General features: G+C 46.7%; 1 pseudogene; it reads left to right on the top strand.

The window, feature by feature from the left end:
* The first annotated feature begins 11184 nt into the window (after positions 1-11184).
* LOC105821465 overlaps positions 11185-15872 on the top strand; it is a 24491-nt pseudogene continuing 19803 nt past the window's right edge.

Below are 15872 nucleotides of genomic sequence, written 5' to 3'. Positions count from 1 at the left end.
GATCTCAAGCATATATTCATATGCTTAGAGCATTTATATTTCCTTTTCTATGAGCTCATCATATTCTTGCCCATTTTTTCAAATGGTCATGTTCTTATTGATTTGTAAAAGTTATTTATATATTAAAGAAGTTTGTTTATGGTGGGTTTTTCTTGAGGAATTAAAATAGTTTTTAATGTAGTTCAATTCAGCTTTCTTTGAAGACATCTGGGTTTTTGTGTGAAGCTTATGAAAGCATTAATTGGAGCTTATTACAATAATTCTCCCATGATTTTTTCTAATTATTATTATTTTTTTTTTTTTTGAGACAGAGTCTCACTGTGTTGCCCGGGCTAGGGTGCCGTGGCGTCAGCCTAACTCACAGCAACCTCCAACTCCTGGGCTCAAGCAATCCTCCTGCCTCAGCCTCCCGAGTAGCTGGGACTACAGGCATGCGCCACCATGCCCGGCTAGTTTTTTCTATATATTTTTAGTTGTCCGATTAATTTCTTTCTATTTTTAGTAGAGACGGGGTCTCGCTCTTGCTCAGGCTGGTTTCGAACTCCTGAGCTCAGACAATCCACCCGCCTCGGCCTCCCAGAGAGCTAGGATTACAGGCGTGAGCCACCGCGCCCGGCCTCTAATTATTTTTTATATATAAATCTTTGTTCCATCTGGAATTTATTTTGTTATAAGCAGTAAGATAAGAATCCAAATTAATTTTTCTTCCCAGATGGTCACCCTGATGTTCCAACACCGTTTATTGGCTAATCCCTCTTTCCCCTGCTGATTTGGAAAACCATAACCTTATATACTGAACCCCTGCATGTCTCTGGGTCTGTTTCTGGGCTTTTTACTCTGTCCATTGGTCTGTCTAGGCATATCTGGCATCATGCTTTAAACTCTTTAATTCTGTTATTGTGTCAAAACAGTGACAACAGTTTTTTAGGCTAGTGTTAGGGCTGGTGTTGGTAGCTGGCAAAGCTAACTGCGCCATATGAAGGCTGAATCCTTAACTCTGGCCTGAATAACCCTTCATTCATTCCAGTGCCAACCACTCCAAAACAGGTTCTGATGCTTTTAAGGAGCGCTGGGCTGGGGACATCTAGACACCACATCCTGCTTCCATTTAGGCCCCACAACCACCTTATGAGGGAGTGTGTTCTTTGGATTATTTTGGTTTTAAGAAAAAGAGACTCAGTGAGGCCAGTTCAGATAATTATAGGTATTGTACTCATGTATATAGGAATACATATCCATATGGGAGTCATGAATTTTAGCCATTTCATCAGGAGAAGCCACACCACAAGACCTCATAGAAAGATCTCTAATTTTTTTTTAAATTGCACATGATTTATTTAATTTAAAAACATAAGCATACAAAACTCATTTTATGAGCTTGAAGACATGCATTTAAAGACCTATATCAAACGTATTAGAATGCTGGCCTAGGAGGAGCGCTGGGAAGGAGAAAGGGTACAGGTATCAGGGTTGGAGGGTAAAAAGAAAAAAATGAAAATGAAAATAAATCAACTACAAATACAGGGGCTTTGCTTGGGCCAATGAGAGTGTGCTATGCATTGGAGAATAGCGAACCACTTACATCTGAGGCTCTTTAAAAAATTAAATGTCAAAATGTAAGACTCCAGATACGGGGATGTGAAAGAGAAGCAGGAAGTTAGATGCAAGAGAGTGAACCTGGGTGCCGTGGGGAGGAGGTGGAGGAGGAGGCAGACGGCTGGAGGAGTGCCAGCATTTCAGTATTGTATCAGTCAGGACAACACAGCTCCTACTGAAGGAACAGTGGCTTAAAACTAAAAAGGTTTCTTGTGTATGCTACGTGATGGAGACTCGGTTTCATGTTGTCCTCTCTTAGGGAATCCACGCTGACGGAGGCTCTATCTCCGTGCTTCCGTGATAGCCAGAGCTCAATTTCTTTGTGTGTACTTGCTGAATTTTTCACTGGCCACAGCAAGTCACATGACCACATGTAACTTTAAAGGTAGGATTGTGTCATCTTACCATGAACTTACAAGGAGGACTGGAAATATTTGGTGAATAGAACTAAGATCACCATAGGCGGTGACTACAGCTTATAGGGATATGAGCCATAGGATTAATTAACCTGATTTTCAGTGTTAGAAGAACTCTAGGACAGAGTCATGTTGGCTCAGAAATCAGCTGATGTCTGTCTGCAGGGGTGGGGTGGGGTGGCTGGGTGGTTGTCTGAGTCCTGATGACACCAGCTGTCTGCACCTGTTCTGGAGGCATGAGTTAGTCCCCAAGACCTTTCCAAAAGTGTAGCAATCAGAAATATATACATACATACATAATTCCTACGAGGGCAAGTCAACTCTGATCTTTGCCCTAGAAAGCTGGCCTTTGTAATTACTGATTTTGTTTCAGTCCAAAGTGATATTGGATAAATAACTGTCTCAGGAAAAAACAAAGAACAGGGATATATTGTTCCCTTGGATGTTTTAGTGGGTACTTTAATCTCAACTCCCTGAACTCCCATGTCTCCTTGAGATATCAACCAACGTTGCATATGTGAGCAGCTGACCCCACATTTTCCCTGATGGCTAAAATTCTACCCATAGTGATGTAATATTTTCCTCTCTGATAAGATTTAGAGAAACAATTTTGTAATGTTCTGGGACCAATGACCAATAAGCAAGTGTCCTGTGGCCATTTTGAGTGCCAGCCTACTAGTTATGCTAGTAGAAATGCTAGTCAGCCTACTAGAAATGTAAATATTAAATAAAGAATGTTAGCCTCACTGGCTAACATGGAATTGTAGATCCATATATTCTACTGTGATTAGACCACCAATTTGTAAACTATCTGTCTGGATTACCCTATGTGTCGCCCCATGTGACAATTTGGATAAGGAGATTATGGGGAAAGAACACTGCTGAGGGGTTTTAGGAAAAGTTTTTCCTCATAAAAAAGAAATCCAGAAGGAGACAGTTCCTTTCTCTTTCTCTGGATCTTGTTTGTGGTGGAAACCTGGACACTGTGCAGTCGTCTCGCCACCAGTTTTAAGATGAAGCCAACTCAGGGAGCGAGGCAGCGCCAAGAGGTTCTCAGAGAAGTAGGGCCAGAGCTCTGACGCACCGGCCTGGAGCCCAGCCTGCTGCCGGGCAGCTTTTTATTTGAAACAACAAATATCCCTATTGTTGGAGGCAGGGTGTTCTGTTACTTGCATCTTGCATCTGAAACCATCCTGACTAAAGTCATTGGAAGACAGTGGCACAGAGAGAGGAGTTTCAGTCTGCCGGGACTGCCACAAACGGCCCCGCTCATTCCTGCTGGGACAAGTGCCTTCCTAATTAAAAGCAATATGTTGCCCATCAATAAAGGGACCAGGAGGTTAGGAAGTTTACTTGGGTTTTTGGCAAGTTCATAAGAAGGACATTGAGCTCCTGCTGTCTGCATGAGGCAGGAGATGCTGCTGCTGCAGGAAACGATACAGGATCAGAGAAATGCAGAGGATTCAACTGGTCCTTAGAGGGTGGGGGAGTCAGATTTAGATGCTAAGACAGATTTAACCCATCTCCCAAGTCCTGGAACCCAAACACCCAGAGATGCTAGAGTCCTGGTATTTACCATTGGCTGAACATTGGAATAGCCTGGGAACCTTTAAAAAATGTTGATGCCTGGGTCTGCGATCTCCAGAGATTCTGATGGTAGTTGGGCTCAGATGTGGCCTGGACAATTTTTTTTTTTTTAATTTTTAAATTTAAATTTTTGGTGTATTTGGGTGTCTTCACTCCCAACTCTTTGTGCTTTCCACTCGATTGTGCTGCCTTCACACCAGTAGGTTCTTTTCTTAATTTAATTGCATTTTTCTTGAGAATAGATAATACTTGCACCCGGTACAAGACTACACATTAAAGTCTCTTTCCCATGCCCATCTCCCAGTTCCCCGTTCTTCTACCTAGAGGATAGTTTACGCACAAGTGTATGTTTGTTTTATTTTCAGTTACTTTTTATACACCAGTGGTGACTTTCTATGCACATGATTCTACAACCTGCTCTTTTGACTTAACTGTATCTTATAGATCATTCTATATTAATACTTACAGATTCTTTGTTTCTTTTTAGATGGTGGCCAAGTAACAGTGTGGATGTGCTCTACTCTACCTAACCAGTTCCCAAAGGGTAGAATTGAGGTTGGTCCCAGTCTCTGCGGCAAAGGATGTTGCAGTGGGTAAACCCAGCGTGTGTGGGTATACCTGTAAGAAAAACGGGATCGCTGGGTCTAGGGGCAAGTGTACTTGTAATTGACAGAGAGTGTGGAATTGACCTCGTGGAGGCTGAATTCTCCCACCTGCAATGTATCTGTCCATTATAATAGTGAACAAAAAGACAAAATTCCTAGGAACTCAAACTGTACAAGGAACTCAGAAGACTAGCATAAGTAAAGAGGCTTAACAGTGCTTCATGAATTTCATTTCCTCTCAGGAAAACCTGTTCACTTTAAAGAGTGCCTCTTTTTCCCTGGTAGGGTGTATCATTATTTGATTTTTGTCCAGCTAATGGGCAAAAAGTGGTATGTCGGTATATTTTTAATTTGCATCTTCATTATTCTGGGTGATGTTAATAATCTTTTCATATATCAAATAGCCATTTGTTCTTTTCCTATTAACTCTCTGTGTTCTTTATCCATGGGTTGGATTTCTTTTTCTTAATAATTTTAAGAATCTCCTTCTATATTAGGAAAATGAGCCTTTTGTATTTGATATATATTTTTGTCTAGGCTGTCTTTTAACTTTGCTCAATAGAGACTCTTTTATAGATCTTTTCTCTTAAGGCATTTAGGTTTTTAGTCTTTTTTAGATGGCATTACCAATTTAATATTCAAAAAGCAAATGAACAAGGTTCTTGCCATGGTTTGCAGGAATTTGAGGGTTAGTCCTACTTGTTTGCTTTTCCATATCAATGTTAGAATCAGCCTGCTTATTTTTTTTTTTTTTTTGAGACAGAGTCTCACTCTGTTGCCCTGGCTAGAGTGAGTGCCGTGGCATCAGCCTAGCTCACAGCAACCTCAAACTCCTGGGCTCAAGTGATCCTACTGCCCCAGCCTCCCGAGTAGCTGGGACTACAGGCATGTGCCACCATGCCCGGCTAATTTTTTCTGTATATTTTTAGTTGGCCGATTAATTTCTTTCTATTTTTAGTAGAGACAGGGGTCTCGCTCTTGCTCAGGCTGGTTTCGAACTCCTGAGCTCAAAAAATCCACCTTCCTCGGCCTCCCAGAGTGCTAGGATTACAGGCGTGAGCCACCACGCCCGGCCCAGCCTGTTTATTTTTTTGAAATCCATTATCTTTAGGTGGATTGCATTTACAATTTACAGATTAACCTAAAAGGAGGTGAAATTCGTGAAGCACTGTAGGCCTCCCTACTTGTTCTAGTTTTCTTTCGAGTTCCTTAAACAGTCGAAGTTCCCAGGAATTTTATCTTTTTGTTCACTATTATAATGGAAGAAAATATGACATTAACATCCATTGATTTTTAATTCGGCATCAGGATTGTTAAAGGCTCTTTAGGTGGTTCTAACAGGGTGAGTGTCCAAGGAGCAGGAAGGGACGGGTACCCTGGGCGCAGTGGGCTGTAATCCAGCAAGGAGCATTTTGTCATTGATATTGTTTAAAATTGCCAACCTATGGTGATTTTTAAAAAAATAGACTGACTAAAGTTTCTGTTATTATTTATAAATTCTCTACAGCAAGGCACACCTCATTGCCTGTACCTGGGCTTAACTGCCCCCACCTCTTGGTACACCCTGTGCCAAAGAGCAGCAAGGTTGAGAAGCATTGTCTTGGAGTCTTCCACTTCTCTCTACCCTTCATATTCAATAACTTCTCATGCTCTGTTCAGGCTACCTCTTACATTTTTCTAACTTCTTTCTCCTCTTCTCTGTGCTTCTGTTGTAAGTCTAGTGGAGGCCTTCAGCATCCTTTCTCAGGACTTTGGTTTTGCTCCCCACCAATCTGCCCTCCAAATTGCTTCCAGCCCAGGCGCTGTGTCTTTAAGCCCTGAAGGGATCCTATTACCTACCTCTCTTTCAGCTGAGCCCTGTCTACGTGCCCAGCCTCCTCCCCGCTGAAATCATCTCTCCAAACCAGAGTACTGCCTTTCCATTTGGAACAAACCAGTCTCTCCCATGTCCTCGAGACTCGACATTTGCTGTTCCTGCCACTTGGACTTTTTTAAATCACTGAGTTCTTACTGCACAGAGGACTTGATATTATGGGCAATGTGTTTAGAAAACCGGTATTCGGGATCTCCTAGGTACCAGGCTCTGAACTGAAAGTTTTGCACATTCCACCTCATGATCTCCACTTTGTTGAAGCGGAAACCAGGGCTCAGAAAGGCCCAGGACCACACTGTGTTCCCATGCCAGCCTTAGCATGCCACCATGTCCTTCTCAGGCAAACTGTTCGAGGGAAATACGTATGGCCCCATGACCATCAGGATGAGAGGATCAGACACAGCAGCCCTCACATTTGGGATGGCCTGGGAGGGGACCCCTGGCAATATTCCATAGTGGTCTTTTCCTTATCTACTGTGACACTGAATGCATCTGTGGACAGGTGCTAGGTTATAGTTTGCGTGTGAAGAAAATGAACTATTCAGTTCCATGTCAATTCATTTCTAGCCAGTTTCCCTGCTGTGGATTTGCTTACTGACTGCTTTCCCCCTAATTTAACTCCCATTGAGTACAGATGTTCTGTTTTTCAATCTTTTTTGATGTATTTTGGATTTTAGAAAGCCGGTTTGTTAAGGGCATTTTCAACTTCGCAGTGTAACACATTCATGACTGTTGAATGTGGTGGATGTTTATCAAGCTTTGGGATTTTCCAGTCCCTTTGAACATCTTTCTTATGATTTGGGACTCTTCTACCTTATGAATACTCACTCTCAGGGCTCAATTTCCCAGCTTTCCTTGCAGCTAGGACATGGGCATGTGATCCAAGTTCTGACAACCAGCTACAAAATGTCAGTTTGGAAGTAGTCAGCATAAAGATGGAGGTGCTATGCAGAATTCTGTCTATCAAGAGTGCCGAGAGACAGACATCCAGCTGTCAAAGGTGGCTGTGGCCTGTCCTGGCTGTAGCATCCCATGCCCAGCTTCAGAAGTATAGTCAGAGACACCAGCCCAGTGGCCATAGCAATAGCATTTCCACTGGCAGAGTTTGATGGTAGAACTTGGGCATGATTTCTGGTCAGCTGATCTCTGGCCCTCCTGAAGATCCTGCAAGTGACTTAATATTCTCCAATGAACTTTTTTATTCTGTGTAAACTAGCTTGAATGGATTGCAACTTGGACAGACAAAACGAGGTTGTTGTGTAAACTCATGGCTTCCATTTTTCTATTTTAGCTGCTGTTTAAAATGCCTTTCTTTCCCAATCCCTCAAATTCATACAGTAGAATTGAACTAGGAGACAAAAGGGATTATCCAGACCATTAGGACCCAATTTTAAAGATAACAGGATGTAAGGAGTGGTAAGTATTTACCAGGGCAGATTCACCCTCAGTCTTAAATTTTTCTACATAATTCCATGACTTACGATAATGCTGCAAACTTGGTAAATCCTAATTAGAAAAAGGAATATTTGGCAGCTGGAGGTCATTTGGCAAAGTGGTCTCTTCCCAGGACAGCTTCCTGAAGCCCAGTGGCCAGGCTCAGATCAGTCCTATGTGAGACCAGTGCCAGCACAAGCCTGGCGTAAGATCAGAAAGCTGGCATTTGCATCTGTCAGACCACCCTTGGCCGACTCTGGCCTGTGGCTCTGTCTCTTCCTCCTCCAAAACTCCATCATGTATAGCGATGCAGACACGCTGGCTCTTAATGATACACTTTTCTATACTGTAATATTTGTTTTATGTGTTAGCTTTATATCTCTGACTAAACAGTTAATCCCCCAGGGGCAAGAACCACATCTTGCATTTCTTTTTGTATTTTACTCTGAGCAGAATGTCCTGAACATTATAAGGGTTTAATAAATATTTGTTGATTTCCTTCCTGAAGTGGTGAAGTATAAACTACATGGCCATCTCTTCACTCTTTAACGTGTGTGTGTGAGAGAGAGAGAGGGAGAGAGATATCTGAGAATTAATAAATAATAAACTCCAGGCATGGAGTTTAAAGCCAGAAAAATCAAAGAAACAAGCCACAGCCTGTGTGGGTAACTCCCCTTGGTTTGTCGTGTATAAATTGTGGTCTGCAATAATACCTACTCCAACCACCTCCCCAGATTATTGGGAACTTCCTAGGAGATAATATGTACTTAAGGCACCTTGTGATTATTCTCTGGTCTCCATGAAATAGGACCAGAGAGGGGAGTGGAGAAGATGGACTAAAAGTATGGCGTCGAGAAGGAATCATACCTGACCTGACCCTTCTGGCTTTGGTCCCACCTGCCTGGGGATGACGAGTTTTGTAGCACTGGGCTATTAAATTTCCAAGTGTTTCTAGGCAGCAGGCATCCCTCGCTCCTAGCCAAAGTCATCAATTCTATCTCAGACTTCACAACATCTAAACCCATACAACCCTGCTCCACCCTCATCTTGGCTTGGGTCCTAGTCTTATCTCACAGCTTCTGCCTCTTCCTGCCTCTGGTCTCTGACCTCCTGTCGCCCATCCACACGGAGGGCAGCTATTGCCCTACAAAAGCAAATCTGATTACACCACTTTCCACTTTAAGAATCTCTGTTGGATATCCTAATACTGATGGTGTCTCTATAACGAAAGAGGGAAGCCCAGTTATGAGGCTGTGGCAACCAGGTGAGAGATATTGAGTTTGTGAACTAGGGGAGACAGACAGGTGGGAAAAGATTTGGGAAATAATATACACTCCCTCTCTATATGCATGTGTATTGCTATACAAAATGTGAACAATAGTTATCTCTAAAATTTCTTCTATTAATTAATGTGATAAGTATTTATTGCATGCCTGCATGTGACAAGCACCATTTTAGACACTGAAAATACGAGAGAACAACACAGACGCAGACTCTGCCCTCATGTAGCTCACATTCTACTGAAGAGAGAAGGAACATATAGAGCATAAAGAGGAAATCTCTCAGTGCCAAGTGGTAGTGACTTGGGGAATACTTGAGATAAACTGGTGAGGGGAAAGCCCTCTGAGGAGGTGACATCTGAGCTGAACCTCAATGAGAAAGAGTCAGCTGGAGCCAGGTCTGGAGAAGAATATTCCAGATAGAAGCAAAAGGATGAACAAAGGCCCTTGGTTGGGAAAGAGACTGGTGTTTTTGAGGAAAGCATGCCAGTGGGAATGCCAAGCAGTACTGGGGAAAGTCTTATGGGACGGGTGGAGAGGGAGGCAAAAGATTTAGTGGTCACACCTAGGAGTTTGAATTTTCTTCTAAGATTGGAGGTCATCAAATGCCTTCGAGCCAGGGAAAGACATAGTCTGGTTTACATTTTAAACAGGTCACTTGGCTTCTTAGTGAAGAGATTATAGGGGTCCAGGGGAAGGGAGGCAAGCATGGAAACGGGGGCCCAAGGTAGGACATTGTGGCATGGGCTCTGGCTGAGTTATTGGTGGCATGGATAGGAGGTGTCCAAGGACAGGAGAGAAGTGGGCAGGTACAGGGTCTATGTTATAGGCAGAGGAGATCACTTGCTGATAGAGTGACTGGATGTGATGGGGAGGGGCAGGAAGGAATCGAGGAGGACGCAGCGTGGATGGTGATGCCATTTGCTGAGATAACTGGGAAGGAAAAGATTTTGGAAGAAAAGTCGAGTTTAGCTTTCGACATGTTAAGTGTGCGATGTTAATTACTTCAGTGGAGGTGACAAATGGCAGTTGGAGAAACAGGTCTGCAGCTCTGGGAGAGGTCCTCACTGTACATTTACTTTTGTGAGTCATCAGTGTGTAGATGATATAACAGTCACAGGGCTTTCAGGGATCATCTAGGGACAGAATGTAACCAGTTCAGCCCCTGGAATACCCTGGCACTTAAGAATAGGGAAAACAGGGTATGAGGAGCCTGCAGAGTGAGGGTAGCCAGAGACCAGCAGAGCACACTGTCCCTGCTCTTACTGAAGAAGGTGTGTCCAGGTGGAGGACGTGATTGACTATCCCCAACATCCCCGAGAGGCGGAGTAAGACTAGGGCAGGGAAGAGAAGAGAACACAAGATTTGTCAACATGTAGGTCCTTATGGTGACTACGACAAAAGCATTTTGGACCCAGTCCAAAGAGGAGAAGGGGTGAGGATGTGTACCTGGCAAGGCTATATAGCTTTCAAGAAGTTTTGCTGAGAGTCTGCTTTTGTTTGTTTTTTTCTGTTTATCTGTACATTATTATTTTTCAACAACGAGCATTTATTACTTGTGTAAGAAGTCTACACACATTGTGGATAGTACCCTGCTGTTTGTGAGAAAGAGAAACTCCTCAGTAGAATGAAGTAGACCTTCACCTTCCCTCCTTTGTGATCTGCCCAACCCCAGGCATGTCATTCTCCACTGGCACCAATCTTGTGTCTACCAAAGTCGGTATTTCATTCTATCTATTTTTCTATCTATCTATCTATCTATCTATCTATCTATGGAGTCTGGTGCCAGGCATTAGCTGTGGCTGGGGCTCCCACTCCTCTCAGCATCTGTAAGCCTCACCCCAGCCCATCCCACACACGTCGAGGATCAGCCAGTTGCACACTCACCATCCACCCCGTTTCACCCAGGCGTCAGTCCCAGAGCTAGACAATGCTCCTCTCCTGCCTTCTACTTCCCTGGCTCTTACAGCCGCAAGATAGGAAAATGGGGAAGACAATAGAGCCTTAAAGTCAGATGGACATGGTTCTTTTCCCCATTTGCCTCTTATCAGCTGTGTGACCTTGGGTACGTCTTTTAACGGCCCGGTGCCTCAAGTTCCTCACTGTAAAACGGGGTTAGTAAAACCCACATCCTATCAGTGGCGTGAAAGTTAAATGGGCCACTTTCGTATTGCCTGGTACAGAGTAAGCAGCAGCTAAGGCGGCTGACTTCTCATGAGCATTGCTCCGACGGGTTGTGCACAATAGGTAAGAGCTAGTATGCTTCAGACTTGTGACCGGCAATGGGAGCCTCTCACATGATCCCAAGGTGCCACATGGTGTCTCTCCTCACAGGGCTTGTGCTGGTCCAGTGACCCGTTTTTCCAGTCGCCTCACACCCCGGGTCCGCGATCATGCACCCCCCACCCATGGCAGAACCTGACGCGGCGGTGGCTCATGCGCCTTTCCGCCCTAGCCTCCTGCCACGGACCACACGTCCCATCCCTGGCGCCCGGCCCCGCCCCCCGCCCCGGCGCGCCTCCCCAGCCGGCCGGCTCGGGTGTCTCAGCGGCCGCGCCTGCGGGCCGTGCGCGCTGATTGGCTGCACGGCGGCGGCGGGCGGCCCGCGGGTGCACACACCCTCCCCGCGCAGCCAATGGGCGTGCGCACGTCATTGACCCGGCGGCCCGCGAGCCGGCAGCCCCTCAATAAGCCACATTGTTGCACCAAACTCCAGCGCAGGAGTCCCGGGCCGCCGCTAGCTACGCTGTGTCATCCAGCTAAGAAGATCTGCCGGCAGGAGCATCGCGCGTGGACGCTCCAGAGGTCCGATCGCCCTAGGGGAGCCAGGCTGCGATTCTTCTCAAGTTGAGCCTTAGTGATCCCGCGGCCGAAGTTAGCGTCTTGACGTGGGACAACCGGACACGTCGCTGGGAGTGATACTTAGGCGCCGTCTAGCAGTTGTGACTCCAAAAACCTGTCTCTAGAGATCCGAGACCCTCTCTAGCCGGGCCGGCCGTCGCCGTTAGACTTCTTTGTGTGCCGCCGGGACTCTACGCTCCCGGCCCGGCCGCCAAGCGCGGATACAAAGCGGTCGCACCGTGCCGCCCGCCTCCCCCGCACACACTCCCGCCTCGGTTTCCCAACTCGGCGCCGTCGGGCCGCGACAAGATGATTGCCTCCCATCTGCTCGCCTACTTCTTCACGGAGCTCAACCACGACCAAGTGCAGAAGGTAAGTCAGCGCGGGCGGGGGCAGTTGGCTTGCTTCCGATAAAAGTTGCGTGGTCTCCGGGACTCTCCTCCTCTACCCTGCGGGGACCCGCTTTCTCTCCAGTCCGGGCCAAGGACGCGGTAAAAAGTCTGGGCAGCCGGGAAACTCGTGGGCGCGAAGAGCCACGTCTGCTAGGCACCGGCAGGCGTGTGCGCGCGTGCGAGGCGCCGGGGCTCGCGCGCCGCCCGCGCTCTCCCTGCCTGCCGTCCTGCGCGCGCTCTCTCCCCCTCCCCCTTTTTCTCTGGTTTCTAGAGGGGCGGGTCACCCGGCACGTAGTCCGAGATTGCTGGGTCCACGTGGGAGCAGCCCCCCTTCGGCAGCCGGAGTTCCGGCGAGAGCACGTGGGGAGAATCGTGGCCGGGGGAGGAGGCTCCGCTGCCGCGTGGGGCCGCCGGGCACCTTCCGCGCGCTTAAGGACCGCGTTTAGGGCACAAGCGGTTCCCCTTCTCGTTCCTCGCGGTCCTGCGGGGGTGGGCTTGGGAGAAGCCGACAGGAGAAGAAGGGAAGGGGGCAGAGGAACTCCGCCCGCCGCGCCCCCTTCCCGGAACTGCGGCGCCCGGAACTGAGGGGCGTTTATCCATCCCCATACCGCAGATCTGCCCCGGGACCGCCCCGCCTCTCGTCTCCAGGGCCAGCCTCCGACTCGGGGAGGACTTTGATACTTTATAGTCTGCTCCTAATAGGTACTTAGAGAGAGGGTCAGCCCCTCACTCCCAGATGCCTTGAGATTTTTGTCGTTCCGAAAGCCAGCTTCTTCCCTGCCCTAGGCCCGGACCTGTCCGTGCCCACCTAGCTCTCTGCAGCTCCGGGCACCGAAGCTCTCGCCCCGGCCGGGTCATTTACATAAGAAAGCGCCTAGGGCCCTGCGGGGATCCTCACTCTCCCTGCCTGGAGGAATGGGGGTGGGGATGGGGCCGGGCAGGGGACGGGCCTGGGGCGCTTTCAAAATTCAGTTTCTGAAAGGCCCAGGATTAGGGGATTGGCTCCCGGCCTGAGCCTTGGCTAGGATTTGAGGGAGAGGGATGAGCTGGGGAGGAGCGGTGGGGTTGTTTTAGAGCTGTGAGGCAATGACAGCGTTGCTCAATTACATACTTGAAATTTCAGTGTCTGGTGGGAACACATTTTTGGGAAAATGTCTTGACATTATCGTTCTGTGGGGCAACCTGCCCGTATTCCCATTCTGGCGGTCCTGAGGGCAAAGGAGAGGATGACGGGTTACCATCTTGATATAGTGATGGCAGATGAGCCTCCAAATAAAACATTACCCAGCCTCAGAGGGGAGGAGGGAGCAGAGGGTGGCTGGTTGACTCGAGTTTTGCCATGTTTGTAAACCGCTGTTACTCTCTCACTCATTCCTGGGACGTTGCTCTACACTTTATTCAGTTTATTTAAAAACGTGTCTTTGAGCTGGCAGGGTCTTGGCAACTTCTCAACTTCCAAGATTAACTCCTGGGGAAAGCTATCATATCTTGGCAAGTCCCAAAATACAAGGTGGAGGATCCATCGGGTAATCTCAGCAATGTCTTCTCAGTTCACCCCCAGGACATTTGAATTCTTCTATAAATTTACTGTTCTCAACCCAGAAGACACTAGAACTGGAAACTTCGTGAAGGTTTATCACTCTCAGTCTTGGAATGAGGGTCATCTCTTTGGTCCCAGAGTGGAAAGAGCATTAGCTGAGGTATCTGGAAATGAGTTCTAATCCCTGTCTTGTGGCTCATTAACCCTAGGCCCCTTAGTCTCTTTGGACAACCCGTTTCTTTTTGTAAAATGCTAATGATAACAGCAGTCTTGTCCACTTATGGGCTTGTGATGATTAAGCACAACAATGTGAAATCATCACTCCTGTCAGCTTCTTTTCTCTACCCTTGCAGCCACCTTTCAGCCGGTGACATGTCCCTGAGACACGTGGGTGTATTTCCTCTAAGTTACCAGTGGGGACAGAATTGAATCAGGCCTTTAACTCACTAGGTGTCAGAACCTGTAACTTACTTAGGCTCTCTGCTTAGGTGAGCAAAGCTGATGGATTTCAGCTGCAATTAAATAGGAAATAGGAAGAGAATCAGAGAATATCTTAGAAGCATCTTTCTCAGTTGCTGCTGGAGGGAAGATTTAGGAGAGAATGATGAAGACTGAGTTTAATTTTACAGTCTCTTGAAAAGGCCTTTTGATTTGGACTCTTCTGAAATCCATTTGTGAAAACATTGTCTTATATATTCTGGGTTATAGTCTGAGGACATGGAAGGCTTAGGTTTAGCTGCCCAGTGGGACCACTTGTCTCCTGATGGACAAGCACAGTGTTTCATGGCATGAGAGATGAGCATATGGGGTTATTTGCTCACCTTTTGCCAATTGACACTTTGGAATTCAAGAGCAAACACGGCATCTACTGTGTACCTGGCACTGTTCTTAGCTCTTTACATGTATTAGCTTATTTGCATTTACAACAACCCCATGAGGTGAGTACGATTTTTATCAGCATCTCTGTTTTACTGGTGAAGAACTGAAGCCTAGAGTAACTTGCCCAGGATCACTAACTTTTTTATAGCAGCTAAGGCGTTGAAGCCATGCAGTTGGCTCCAGAGAGCACTGTGCTCTTGACCACATGCTTGTCTGCCTCTGGGGAACATTAATGGGCTCTTGGGCTCTGCCTGTGTCCACTCATGGATGCTGGCAGCACCCCCACCCATTATGCCCACGGACGGAACTAGCTGTCCTGCTGGTTTGATCAATGGCACTGGTTAGTACACTCTGGCTATTCCAGCTGAGAGCACTGGATTCATTTTCACCAACTTTCCCTTCTTACTTTGTTGACTGGTCTCTGGGCTACTTCAGAGACCTCTTAAGGATTTGCTTGTTTCTAGTCTCTTTCTCGAGCCAGACTGGCTCAGTTCAGAAGGCTTCTACAACTCTGCATTGGCTACTGAATGCCCCCTGACGCTACCCCCATCGTAGCCTCCCCTTCCTCTCCATCCTTTCATTCCCCAGAGATGTCAGTTGCCCTTCCTCTGTCATGCCTGCTCACACTAGGTCCTTTATCCCTTGCCCTTTCTGCAGACCTGAACACTCTGCCTGGCTTTTTCCCACTTAACCCTTTCCAGCTCAAATGCTCTCTCAACCTTCTTTCTACCTCCTTCTCCCCTTCCTGTGTGTCCACATTAGTGCACCTGAACCATGCTTGGCATTTGTTTCATTCCATCATACATTAGATTTGGTGGTTTTCAGTTTGGGTTCCTTCCTCAGGACAAAGAGGATCCTGGCTTTTTGCTTTTGTCACCACAGTTCCTAGCCACTGGCAAGGTGCTCAGTGAGTGCAAGAATGAAGGAGCGAGGGCTGCAGGAAGTGGAGGAGCGTGGGCAGCAACTGGGGGGAGGCTAGTCCTGGGCTAAAGGGATGGGTGGGTGGGTGGACACTTAGAGGGAAAGGCAGTTCTCAGGGCGCTTCCTTCATCCGAATCATGGTCTGAGGCTGATCCTGAGGGGGAAGAGTTTCTTGTCCTCCAGCAATCGAGACTCAAGTCTTGCCTGAAGAGATAGAAGATGTTTTTTATTAATTGAGGTAGATTAATATACAAGATACAGGATTTTGTCTCTTAAGAATGAGGATCAGGGTTAACCACAGAAATGAAATGAGGTGTATACCCCTTCCTTTAGCCATTGACCAAATTGTTTTAACACAAGTAGGCTGGTGACATTTTTACTGGAATCCTGTAACATAGATAGCTCACTTACGTCTTCAACCCTGGACTTGAGGGGAATATCTTGGAAGCCAAGATTCAACAGAACCCTCAAGAGTCAAGGTAGCCAATAATTTTAATTTTTTTTTTTT

Source organism: Propithecus coquereli, unplaced genomic scaffold (assembly GCF_000956105.1).
Source record: "Propithecus coquereli isolate 6110/MARCELLA unplaced genomic scaffold, Pcoq_1.0 Scaffold578, whole genome shotgun sequence".
Classification (NCBI taxonomy): domain Eukaryota; kingdom Metazoa; phylum Chordata; class Mammalia; order Primates; family Indriidae; genus Propithecus; species Propithecus coquereli.
The sequence above is the reverse complement of the archived record's forward strand: the minus strand, read 5'-3'. Positions and strand labels throughout refer to the sequence as shown.